We start from the raw sequence: 13,423 nt of genomic DNA, 5'->3' as shown, positions 1-13,423 counted from the left end.
GACTACGGTGCAAAATGTCACAGGGGTATTGTAGTCTCCCTCTTCTTCCTCTTAAAGGGCTACAGTGTTCCCTCTGTCATCTCTTCCATTTTAAGGAAGAAATCCCTCACTGAATCCACACACCCAGCACCTGTGTTTGTTCAGCCATCTCTGCAGCGAGATGGTGTCACTGGTGGGGGAGAAGAGTTTCTGCATGTGAGTGCAGTGGAGAGACACGGTGGATGCAGATGATTCAGAAGGGAGCATGAGCAGCATTGCAACCCTCCCAGCAGTGGATGCTTAATAATTTTCATATTCTTTGGTACTGTTTATGTTTCAAAACACAATGGTAGAACACCAGCCATCCTGACTAGGTGTGACAAGAATTAGGCAAAGTAGAGAACAAACTCTGCTGATCTTAATGGTGTGGCCTCCCAGTGACACTTGGCGAGGTGACTGTTCAGGTGTAGCTACCTGTAATCTCAGAAGGAGCATCTCCTTCCTTGCTTGTTACTGTGGTTCAAAGGAAGAAGACCTGCTAGCAGAGATTATGATGTTTAAGGTCATGCCAACAAATTGCTGCATCTTATGTATAATAAACACCAGTCTCCTCTTCTGTAACTCAAAAGTCAGTAATGTACGAATAACTTGAGTTCATTTCAGTTAGCTATCTGGATTAATAGTTGCTGTCTGGGTGCAGCTGTATGCAGCCTACACTGAATTGCCTACAAGTAAGGCAGGTATGTGGGACTGTGGTGCAGGCACCTGTGGCATGTATGAGTCTTTCTGCTACAGCTCATTAAGAGAGTCTCCAGTTCAGGAAAAATAGACCACAGTACTTTCAAAGTGGTACGTGTCCCCATTAAGCCATTCCTTGTTACTGTACAGGCATAAGTCATAAATAGTTTATTTGTTCCTTGGCAACTTCATATTTCATGTAAGAATGAAAAAACACATATGCAATGGAACTTTTATGAGATCAACATTTAATCCCTGAAAAAGATTTAGTAAACATGAAGATTTCCCCAAAACTAGTGATCTTACCAGTCCAAGTAAACTTGCAAAGGTTAATAAAAAAACTAGCCTTTCTGGCAATGGCTATGAATGTATACATACACTTATATGTGCATATTCCTATACAAGTACATGGGGTTATTATTCCTTGTAGCAGAGTCGTGGCCTCTCATTCAGTGCTGCAAAAGGCAGTATAGGTAGATAAAGTGAAAGGCAGCTCCTTCCTCCCAGGTGTTGTATACATAAGGAAGAGGTACAATAAGTGAATACAGAAGAGCCAGTGGGTGAAGGTGGGGAGGCCAGGATAACATGCACAAATACAACGGAAACATGGCTGGTTATTTGGAGCATTATACTGAGGCTCCGTAAGATGAGATTTCTGTTATGTTTCTATGTATTTCTAGTATGAGATTCGCTGATCAGCAGTATGTCCTTGGACATGTCATCTCTGTATTTTTCAGTCTCTACCTGCAACAGGGCATAAACTTAATTAGCTTCTATGTCAAAAGGCCATAGTTCCAGGAGTTGTTGTCCTTCTCAGGGCCAACTAGCCTCCATTCAAGGATTGGTGTTTCAGATGTCTCCTAGATCCTGGACTTCCCTAAATTGCCTTGGGATGCAGATTTTGAACTGGCTTGTTTGCAATATTGTTTTGTTAGAAGGAGGACTTCATCCTTATTTTAAGATTGCCTGGGGTTGAATGTGAACTTGGAAAGCTGAAAGCAAAGGGTTAACCTCTTGATATAAACTCAGAAAAGCGTAAAAGGCAAAGATGCAGTTCAGCCTATCAAGGATATGCAGCATCTTCTGTGGCTGTTCCTTGGAGCTTTCCTAAGGCATTTCTCAGCCCTGAAGCAAAGGGGACAAGCAGCTGAGTGACATTCTCCCTTTGGGATGCTGTCTTAGAGAGTGGACTTTTCTGGGGTTTTTGTTTGGTTTTTATTGGCTTTAGGCAGTGAAAGGTAACTCAGCAGCACTTTGCTTTCCTGTCTGCTGCATTTCAGCATAGGCCTATAAGGCTAATGAAAAGGGTGCTGGCCTAGAGAGGTTACGTCATTTTCAGGGGATTCCTTTCCCCTCTCAGCCTTTTGGCCTCTGCTGTTCCCCTTCAAAAGTTTTTCCCTGTTTGCTTTATTTGCTGGGAATCTAGTGTTGGTAACACAGAGCTCTTTTGCCAAGTACAGCAGCAACGGTCTGTATTTCCTACCTTCTTGGCTTCCTGAACTCGGCTTTTTTGGCCATCTCCTTCTAATGCAATGGAAGAAACAAATACACGATGTGTATTCATTTGGGGCTACAAGGAGTTATCTTTGCTACTCAAGTAACTTTCTGCATTTTAAAGACTGTTACATTATTTTATGCTAAAGACTTGAAGAGTACTGCCACCTAGTTCATCCTCCTACTCCAAAACAGGATCAGCTCTACTTATAGCATTCCCGACAGACACTTGTATAACCAGTCCTTAAAGATTTCCAGCAATGGGGACCCCACCGCCTTTCCAAGCGAATTTTCAAGCTGAACATTTCTGCAATATGAGCTCATTACTTTAATCTCCTGCGCTTGTGAATGTTGATGAACAGATTATTACCTAACTCTGTGCAGCAGCATTATATATATTTGAAGGGTATTTTCATGCTCTCTCTTCTTTAGGCTAAGCAACCTGCATTCTCTCAGTCTTCCCTTACTTGTGGTATCTAGAAACCTGCTTGTTCTCACTGCTCCCCAGTGATCTGCCTCCAGTTGCCTCACATCTTTATTGTGTGGAGAGGGTACTTCAGCTGAGCCAGTAGCAGTGTTGAGTAGGGCAGAAGGATGTCAATCCGGCTGCGTTCCAGCAGTTTGTCCCAGAGTGGTGCTTGCTTAGCTTGAAGCAGCACGACAACATTGCAGGTTCACCTTCAGCGTGATTCTATGTGGTCCTTAGGTGCTTTGTGCAGCACTGCTGTATGCCCAGTTGTTCCTCATCCTCTGTGCATGCAGCTAGTTGTTCTTGGCTAAATACAGAAGCTTACACTTGTCCTGGTTGAATTGTATCCTTCCTTTTTTCCAGTTGGTCAAGATCATTCTAATCATGTCCTCAGTTATACTTACTGTTTTACCAAGCTTAATGTAATTTCCCAGTTAACAAACACTCCTGCAGCATCACCTGTTCCGTTAATGAAAATATTACATCATCCAGGAGCCAGGATGAAGAACCCTACAAGAATAATCCTTCAGAATTGGCTATGAGCTGTGGATAACTGCTTCCAGAAACAACAAATTACTGGCAGCTACTCCGTCATTTGGAATATCACCTTTTAGTAGTAATCATAATGATCACAAGTTTTCTCATCTACTTTCATGCAACTCGCTACAAGGTGAAACATTTAGGAAGACAATTCTTATACTACCTAATTTTATGATCTGGATTTAGTATTTTTCTTCCGTTTTCACTTTTTGTTATAACTTTTAAAATTTTTTCCTAAGATTTTTCAACTTCGTCTGAAACTGCTTGCAATGGCCAAAGGGTGCTTGTTTTGTGACATGTTGATCTTAGACCATTTTTTCTTACCTGTTTTAGCTGACTCTGAAGACATGTGCCATATGCACATACACACCCCTACACACGCACCTGCCCCCCATGGTGTTTGTTACTTCCTGCAATTTATGGTTTCATTTATTGATTATGGATTTATTAGCCTGTTACCCCTTTACAATTAGGTGGCTTTTACTAGATTTGCTCAGTACATCCATGTTTTCTACTTTTTGTCTTTTTATTTCCGCTGTGTGATTACAAGCGGTTTGGTTATCTGCACCAGAGTCTTCTTGGGAATTTAAAGTAAAAGCAAATGGTCTATAGCTCCTGTGACTTCCTAGGCTGTTTGGTTTTTTTTTCCATTTTCAAAAATAAGCACTCTGTTTGACCTTTTCCAAACATTTGGTACTTTACTTGTCCTCCATGAATTCTCAAAGACAACTGATAACAGCTCTGAGATCTCTTCTGCTCATTCCTGAAGTATCTTAGGGCAAAGTTCATCTCCTGGACAATTTGAGAACATTTGATTTACTCTAGTGCTCCCTATGTATTGCCCATTCTGGACTGAACTCTTATCCCTTCTTTGCTGGTATTAATTCCTGCTAGTGAGAGGATCAGTTGGCCTTTTTTAGTAAAGTCTTTGCAGTATTTTGATCTTCCTAGTGTAATGTGTCAATGGCTTTCTTTCCTTTCTTGAGTGGCAGACCAATAATTTCATTGTATTTACAGAATTATGCATCTTATTTTGTGCCCTGACCTTTAGTCAATAAAACAGATGGTGTTTTATTGCATGATGCTCATATCATCTTACCATAGGAGGTGTTCCCTATGCATAAATCGTATCGTATTCCCATTTATCTTTTCATTTATCTTTTCGTAGAGAGTAGCCATAGTATTAAGGGGGCAACATGCCAAACATGGCAGTTACAGTTTTCCAAACTAATGCTTGTTTCAACAGCTGTAAAAGTTTTGGCCAGCACACCTGATTGGTATATGTTGTCCTCATTTGGCTAGTATCAACAGTGCTGTGACATTTTCCCGATCATGATATTCAAAATAACCAGGCAAGCCTCCCCTGCAAGACATGGGCTCTTTGTCCGTCATCGTGGTCCAAATGTATTACCTCTGCAAATGGGACCCAGCAAGAGGAATATTTAACAGCCAGACAGTTTTCTTGTGTGTGAACAGCAGTTAATCTGCTGGCCAGTAGTTATCCTTACTTTGAGGACTTTTTCTGAGTTATCTCCCCAAGGCAGCAACTGTCAGAAAAGCAACGAGAACAGGTTTCTTGTGACTGTCTGTGTGGAACCACACTACCCTTGGGGAGGGAAAGTGGGGGGTTTCTGCCTCTCCAAAACAAATCCAGTTAGCCAGATTAAGGCTTGTAAAACCTGACAGTTCTGAGAGCTAAAAATAATGTATGGACTGGAAGGAGATAGTAAACAACTCTTAATTGTGCAAGTGGCTGCAGAATTTTTACCAGTTTGAAAGATACTGTAAGCAGCCCCATTGAGAAACCCCCTATATTTGCACACACAGAGGCACAAATGTTTTTAAGTTGCCTTCTAGTGCTGCAGGCTCTCCAGGGGGGAAGGTGCTCTGAACGTGTTGCTTTTGCACAGAAAAGGGCAAGTTCTTTTAACCTCTGCTTTCAGTTTTTAAGTCCCTCCTCTGTTCTGGTCTCAGGTTAACTCATCTCCTCCTGCTCCCTTCTTCTTCTTCTCCTCCCCATCCTATTTTCTCCTGATTTGGGATTAGTTTGTCGCTTAACAAACAGCGCATTTGGTTATCCTGATGTTGGCTCTGCACTTTTCCCTCCCCTGTCCATTGTGTATGGCATGAATTGTCTTTTCCTGCCATAGCCTGTTTTGTTTCCAGGGCTGCTGTACAATTTGCAGAAAAGAAAGAAGACTGGAAGTGTGTGTGCATGGGAAGAGTAACTTCAAAGAAGGGTAACTCAAAGGGTCTGTGCCTGCATTAATCCAAGCCTCCCCTCTCTCATCGATTTGGTCTGTGACCTTGGAAAAATCATTTAGGTTCTTGATCTGAGTCCAGAGCCATGTTCCTCTTTACCTCAACTCTCAGCAAGTATAAAGGGAACATAAATACCTAGCTCCTGGGTGTGGTGATGAAAAAACCACTAATATCAGTAATGAAATTGATACAAGTACCTGAAACAGTGTTCAGTCCTTCCCGTGCCACTTGTCTGCCATCTAACTTTGTAGATCCTGATTTCTGCAAGTAATCTGTGGAGATACATCTGAACCAGCTGTCACACCTATCCATCTTTGTTTCCTAGGAGAGTGAATTGTTTTAAATTCTCATATAAATTCCCTTTTTACTCAATTATGAAATATGTTTTGACAGCGATGTTATTTTTAGTAACACTTTTTGTAGCCTTTAGTATTAACATCTAGTTGGGGGAAAAACTGCTAAATATTTATACTTCTCTTTGATCTTTCACTCAGAAGTGGTGAAAAGGTATCACACTTAACATTTTTACTATAAATATTTTAGATAGCATTTGAAAGAGTCCAAATTCACCACTCGTGTTGGATTTGTTCAGATTATTGAGACAGGTTGTGACTTTTAAGTGCTTCCAGATGACATTTCAGTTGCCAACGGTTGGAAACTTTCGAGCAATACTGTTGTGGCTAATGGCCAGTGATGGAATCATTAATATTGCTCTTTGACGGAAGTAGGACCAGAGCCTCTTCCGTTCTCTTACTTGTACGCTGTGGCTCAGAGGGAGACGAATATAATGTCTTCACCCAAGAAGCACAACAACTCTGCAAACACAGCGTGTCTTCCAGAGTTAGTCTCTGCAAACAGGTTGTGTCCCTGACACACTCCAGTACTAGCCAGTTGCCCTGGAAGGGCACAAGGGGTTGGCATGAGACCTCAAGCCATGAAGTTCTGCCAGACCCACAGAGCCTGTTGCTGCCAGAGCTGCCTCATTCTTCTGTTAAATTACTAGGGATTTAGGAGGTCAAGAGAAATGTGGAAAAAGTGGGAAAGCCAGCAATGACAGAAAATATGTTGATTTGTTGTGCTTTTACGTGCTGAAAATGTAAATTTTTCTGTAAGAATTTTCTGGCTAGCAGCCAAAACGCTTCAGCTGCCAGCACTGCCAGGACTTCCAGGTATTGCATGCTTCTGTTCTCCTCAGTATGCTCTGATTCCTTGTCAGGTACGTCAGCCAAGTTTCTTTTCCAGAGAGAGGAGGCGATCCATCACAGGAATTTTTTGCCTTGGCCTCTCATGGGAAATGTAGTCCTGCCATGGCTTCTGAACTACACAGGGAAGGAGAAAATTAAGGAGCTTAGATGGCTGTTCCCATGAGACACAATATCCAAATCAAGCTATTTTGTTTGCTGGGTTGGAGAATGTTTAAGCCTCTAGTGGTCAATTTTTAAACAACAAATAACAAAAAGTATTACCCCTTGCATTTTGTTTTGGTGAAAACACGATGAAACTTTGAAAAGCATTTGACGCAGAACCTTTTCAGTCAAACCTAGGGAAAGTGAAGCAAAATAAAATCCTGTGCTGTACACAGAACAGGTATTTCGTCCTGTCTGATGCTGAGGCTATTGCTTTTTCTCTTTTACTTTCAGCACCCAATTATTTTTCTATGTTTAGTACACAAAATGAAGTGTCGCAGGTATTTTACCAAACAACCTTCTCTCGTTTGCCACTGCAATGGGTAGAATTTATTTCACTGGATTTTGTATGTGTGTGTTTGTATCAGAAAGTTGGCTTTTTCCTATCTTTATTCTACCTGTGCAGTCCTTGTATCTGTCATAGTGATAACCCTGAGGAAAAAGTAGGTTTTCATGCCCTATTCTGAGCCTCACAGGCTTGCACACATCCTGATCTTTGTGAGCATGCCCACTGCACAGCTTGCTTTTATTCCTGAAAGGCTCAGCCTTGGTAAGTTGAGAGACTCATTCCATTAAAAGTACATACTGTTGCATCTATCTGGCATGATGAATGCTCCTGGGTTACTATGCTGACAGCAAAGCAAATCTTGAAGATATTCAGCCTCTAGCCTAATCTTGAATCTCCCTGGATTTAGAGCAGGATTTTGAACTGACTCACTGGATGGAGTGGTGACTCCCTAAAAATCGAGGTGGCCCAGTGTGAACTGAGAGCACAAAGTTCACCTCACAAGAGGGACGACTCTCAGTCACATCCAAGTTTAAATTCCTCTGGAATGTATTCCTCGGTATTGGCGTAGATCGGATATGATGGGACTTCTATCGCCTGTGCTTTGTAGATGATTTTCCCAAAGAGAGGGAGATTGGAGGACAAGCAGTCATCACTGATGCTGGAATTCATCCCCTTGAGAACTGGTTTCATACCTGCTTTACAACCATTGATCATTTCTTTCTTCAAGGACTCGATGAGTCATTGTATTGAAAACAAAAACAAAAAAAACCCACAATCCCGAACCCCAAGGCTTTGCTGTTCTTTACTGGCCTCCGTGGCAGCAAAAGTCTGTGTCACTGGTAGCGTTTGATTCTGTGGGGACTTCGGATTTTCTTTTGGTACAACAGAGAATGATATTTTTCTCCTTATTCTTCACCCTAGTGATATTTCATTGTTGCCTGCATGTAATGGATTCCATTACTTTTGATGCTGTGAGGCTTAAGAGCTTTTTAATGAGGAGTGCTTGGATCAGAGATGGGTCGACTGTATCGTTGGCTGGTTACTGAGACAACTGTAACAGTGCACAAGGGAAATACTCTCTCTGTTTCTTGTGTAACTCGGCCTGTTTACAAGAGTTCTCTCTGCTTGGGAGCTGGCAGAAAAGAGGCATGCACCATTCACGTTAGTTCTTCTTTTGCTGGTATGTAGAAACAAACCAAGATGGTCTGTTGAAATGGGAAAAGGTCGTTAGGGGCCAAAGTGCTAGGCCAAACACAAGTAATTGCTTGAATTGTTTCACTAAACATGTAGTGGGTACATCTAACAGCCAGGAGTCTTTCTTGTTCAAGAGATGCTTACGAATTATTTTTTTCAGTATATATCTGTTTATATCTCTTCCTGCATGTAAGAAATCAGGTGATAGATTTAGGTAGAAAAGGAAAATCGTGATCAAAACTTTCTAACCCGTCCAATGTTTTCAGATATTTGACAATTAACAGTGTCTTGGTGCCTGAGAAGCTGAAAAGAAAAGTTTATGAGTGCTTTCATTTTCCATCTACCTTGCAGTATTTTAACTAGCAGGTGTTATTTGTGTTCTTTGCCACTGCATCCCATACCATGCTCTTTATCTCTCTCAATAACAGAATTTTAACTTCTTTTTCTACAGGAAGATAAAAGCTTAAAATGGAATTAATATTAAGGAAAGAAAGAATGAAAAGGCCAAGCAGGTTCAGGGTTTGGTGTCTGAATACAGATTTCACCAAGTCCAATTAGAAAAGAGAAAAAAGTCCATTGCTGTCTCAGTTTTGTGAAACAGAAGAATAATATTTCATTCCAACCGTCTGTCAGTGAACATGCATCTCAAAGTGACCACCAAAAAAGTCCACAGTAGTCAAATAATGTTGACAGTCTCAACATGGTTACGTTGACCCAAACTATCTTTGAAGCTGAACCATCCTTCTGCCAGGTGTCAGCTGGAAAAGATGAGCAACAGAAATGACCATTCCCTGCTTCCTGTAGGTTTAAAAAAATTATTTCATCTGGAGGTGATCTAGTGCCTTTCACTAGCATCAAAATCACCTTAAACAAAAACATGTCCATTTTTTAAAATAGGCTGTTCTATACAATACACTCTTCCAGAGAAATGGAGTATTAGCATTTGAAAGGACTGATGAGAATGCATCTTTGGGAAAGGCCTTTGTTCAAAGAATTACTGCTGTATTCTATGTGCGTATCACCATGGTAATTGAATTATTTGCTATTGACAGTAAGGTATATAGCACAAGCCTGTTGCCATTTTCCATGATGTGGTTTCTAGAAAAGAGTGCTATTTGTCAATTTAAAATTTATGGTATGACATTTAGCAGTTGTGTCTACTGTCATAGTGGTGGATGTGGTCTGAAAGCATGAAACAAAATGAAAAGGTAATTACGTCGTCATCATCATCATCTTCTTCTTGCGGTTTAATATTCCTCCTCGTTTCCACTTACAACATGAACCATTCTGGAACTGTTGGAGCCACAAAGCAAAACCAAAGCTGTGCTCTCCACATGGCTTTGGCAACTCTGATGCTAGTAACATGAGACAGTATTTTCATTTCTTCCCATCATCTTCCCTTTCAGGACATTGTTGCAAACAAAACAATCCTTTCTCTTCCCCAAGGTCATTCCATGCATACTCAGAGCATGATGTGATCTCTGTGAAGTGTGTAGTGGTCATTGAGTACTGTGTAAAGTTTTATGTGAATCTTTTGGGGAGATATCAGATACAAACTGCTATGGCAGGAATTGGGAGACCCTCAAAGAATCTTGTTAACATGACTCAACAAAGAGAAAGTAGTCTCAAATATTTGCATTACCATGTGTGTAGATCTTTCATTTTAGATAATACTCTGTAGGAAAAGGTGCAATATGGGTATGGTGGTGAGAGGTACTGCTTAGTGCACTGCTCAGAGTACAAAAGAGATGGTACTCTTTCACTCCTTGGTGCTGTGGGAGACTGTCATCTCTATCGCTCCTGAAAGTAAATCCGGCTTTCTAGAAAATGTCTGTGTTGTCCTCTCCACATAAGAGCAGGGGGAACCTCCCTACAGAAGTCTCTGTGCTTTCTTGCTTTATTTAAGACAGATAGAAAGGAGGAACACAGTTTAAAAGAGGGGTTTTTCCCCACTCACTGCTGCCCCTTTATCCCCCTCTTCTAGTACAGGATGGAGAAATTTTCATTCTTGTTACAGTATTGCCCGTGGATAGGACAAATGCCAATACCAGGCATTTATTCTTTAGGCAACATTTTGGTTACCAAATGACCTTGTGTCTTAGTCTTATCTAACCACTGAGACAGGTTCCCCAGTACGTTTAGGTGTTTTGCTGTTGGTAGCCTCTGGGATCAGCTTTCTAGCCAAGTTGTATTTAAAACATCCTTCGGTGGACTTCCATGCAGGGAAAGCTAACCTACAGGCATTAGTTTGTATTGCCTCAGTCACCCTTTCATTCTAGCCCTGGTCCCAGTGTCAGGTTGCTTTCATGTTTGTTTTATGAGACTAGTGGCAGACTAAGGCCCCTTCATTTCTTGCTGTGCTCAGATATGAAACTGAAATATCGAAACATATACACTGACCTTCAGGTTGGCCCCATGCAGTGAGTCTGACCTGGCAGTGAGCAGCTCCCTAGCACGTGGAGGCGGCTGTGTGCCAGTTCCTGAAAATCACGAGGCAAAGCTGTTTCCTCCAAAAAATGCATGAAAGAGCATTAGGCATTGCTTCACTCCACTGTTTGTTCACAGACTGTATTCTTGTCTCCTCCTGCGGCATCAGAATAAATCCCTGTCTTCCTTTTCCCTTTGAGCAGTGCTTCACTGTATTCACTGCGTTTCATTACCTGAAAGCCGCAGGCTGGTGCAGAGGAGACTTGTGACGCTAAGATCAGCTGAAGCCTAATGGGAGAGGAGTCCGCGTGACTGCAAACCGCATGGACTTGTCTGGCGGTTCAGTTTAGGTAAATAAAGCCCAATGCACTCACTGTTAAGCTTCTATTTTTTTTTTTTTACCTGGTGAGGCTGCTGTTTTAGGTTTTGGCCTCAAATTTTCTGTTGCTCAGGAGAGAGATCTCCTGCTTCTGTACTGTCAGGCTGCAGCATGACATGCAGCAGAGAGTTCATTATGCATTAGCAGAGCCATCTTTAAGGTAGGCAAACACTCAGTGACTCTGCAGAACAAAAGGAAAGCAAGAAAGGGAATCAGCAAATGTATTATTTGCTGACAATAATTGCTTCCAGTAGCAGCTGACAGCAGTGATTAATCACATTGTCTTAGTATTTTATTTGGAGGGGGAGTAAGAGCCAAGAAGTACTCTTGCCTATCTCCCTTGAAAAGTTAGCTAATACTACTCAGGAAACAATGCTTAAGATTTTGAAACTTGCAGCGTGCCTTTTATTGAAACAGCATTGAACCATTATACTCCTTCTTTCTAATTAGTAATAAAGATGCAAATAAACCTAGCTAAGAGGTGGTAGCAAAATGTAACATACCAAAAATGTGAGTTACGTGTAGCCAGCCATGTGTATTAGTAGTTACATCATTTTTTGCTATAATTAAAATTAGATTAGTTACATTTAATGCAATCCCTGTTTTATTTTTCCTGCACCAATGCTTAGCTTCAGCTGCAGCTAACAGAACTCTAGTCCAGTGCTGGTCTGTAAGACCTCTACCCTTTCCCAAAGTCAATGCCTCCTAAAAGTGCTGGTTTTCCACAACACCCACCAGAAACTATTGCATCCTAATCTGACCTATTTAATTCACCTTGTGAATGAACTGCTCACTGGGTTGGAGGGAGGGGGATACACAAACACGTGGGTCAAAAGAAATCGTTACTTTCAGTTAACCATGACCAGTGAAGAAACAGTGCTGTAGGTACCCCTACCACAGCTTGAATACATTAAGCAAACTTGTGTTTACATCACATTCAATGGTTGTAATGAGATTTCCATCATGGGATGTATTTCCAGTATATACAAGATTCAGGATCAAGCCTGTGACTGTACATCTAAATAGATTTTCAGCCAAAGCAATTTGCAGATGTTTTTGATCAGGTGGGTTGCTGTAGCACCATTAAAAGCTGAAATACCACCAGCTGTAATGGTATTTGCCAGCCTGGTTTTGAAAATTGTTTCTGTTGAGCCCCAATTCATTATCCCTCTCCCTTATTCAAGTTTGTCTCTTACAGTGTAGCATCTGGCCAAACTCTTGTTAATTCTATTTACTTGCTTCTCCAGGGTCTGTCCTCTTGACTGCTTTGCAGAGGTGGAGCAGAGCAGAGCAACACCTTCTCCGCAGTTACACCTCCCCCTCTTTTCTTGAAGATCACTTTTCCACAGCATTTAACCTGCACCCAGGGAAAGCTCTTGGCTGTTTTTTAGCAGTTAACTGCAGTCAGCTTAACACTTTATGAAATGCAGTTTGCCCTTTCCTATGCTAGTCAGATTTAACTTGCTTTATCTTCAGAGTACACAGAAAAGGAGGAATGCTTTGATTTGAAATAACCTTTTTGTATTAAACTGCTAGTGGGAGCAGGGCAAGCTTCCTACCTGTGTTGCCTGGGACAAAGTTGGTATCAAATAGCTATTCTGAGATAAGAAATGTCTGTGCCTGTTTCTAGTAGGATTTGAGGTTGAAATTAGTATCTCGAGAGTTATCTTTGTGTATGAGCACATATAACCTTAGTTTTAATCAAATAGTCATAATAAATGCGGTTTATGACATGAAACAATTTTCAGGAGAGGGATGACCCGAAGCTTGCTGAATGCCTTTGTGTGCCATTAAATGCAGAGTTCTGCCAGTCTGGGAGATCCTTCTGTCTAGTACTTGATCTCTGGTTTCCCGTTATTTTTCCCCTTGGATTTTCTTTCTTTCACTGAAATGAGTGTTTACCTTTGAAAGAAGAAGCTGTGTGGGCTCCATTTGAAACTAAAAATAAAAAGGATGCTGCTACTGCCATTTAAATTCAGTAATACAAGTACTGCAATTGTAGAGATGCCCTTGCAAGAGCTCCGTACTCCAGCCTGTTTTTGATGAAGAGCAAGAAGACTTTTTGCTCTACTATTCAACTTACTGGTTTGCTCCTGGTTTTGCATTAACTTGTCTTTGCCTAAGTCAACAACTCTTTAATACTTTTTTCTCCCCATCATTCCCTCTTCTCTAATCCTTTTCCATGTTCTCTTCTGCCTTTTCCTTTCCACAGCAAGCTGTAAGAAATTTTGCCATGTGTGACTGCT

The 13,423-nt window shown here is 41.2% G+C and overlaps 1 protein-coding gene across 8 annotated transcripts in view; it reads left to right on the top strand.

The window, feature by feature from the left end:
* Positions 1 to 13,423, top strand: part of FARS2 (phenylalanyl-tRNA synthetase 2, mitochondrial) — a 255,752-nt gene that overhangs the window by 241,267 nt on the left and 1,062 nt on the right. The gene's annotated exons all lie outside the window — the stretch shown is intronic.

The sequence above is a fragment of the Phalacrocorax aristotelis genome, chromosome 2, assembly GCF_949628215.1.
Source record: "Phalacrocorax aristotelis chromosome 2, bGulAri2.1, whole genome shotgun sequence".
In the NCBI taxonomy this organism is placed as follows: domain Eukaryota; kingdom Metazoa; phylum Chordata; class Aves; order Suliformes; family Phalacrocoracidae; genus Phalacrocorax; species Phalacrocorax aristotelis.
This window is presented reverse-complemented; position numbering and strand designations above follow the sequence as displayed.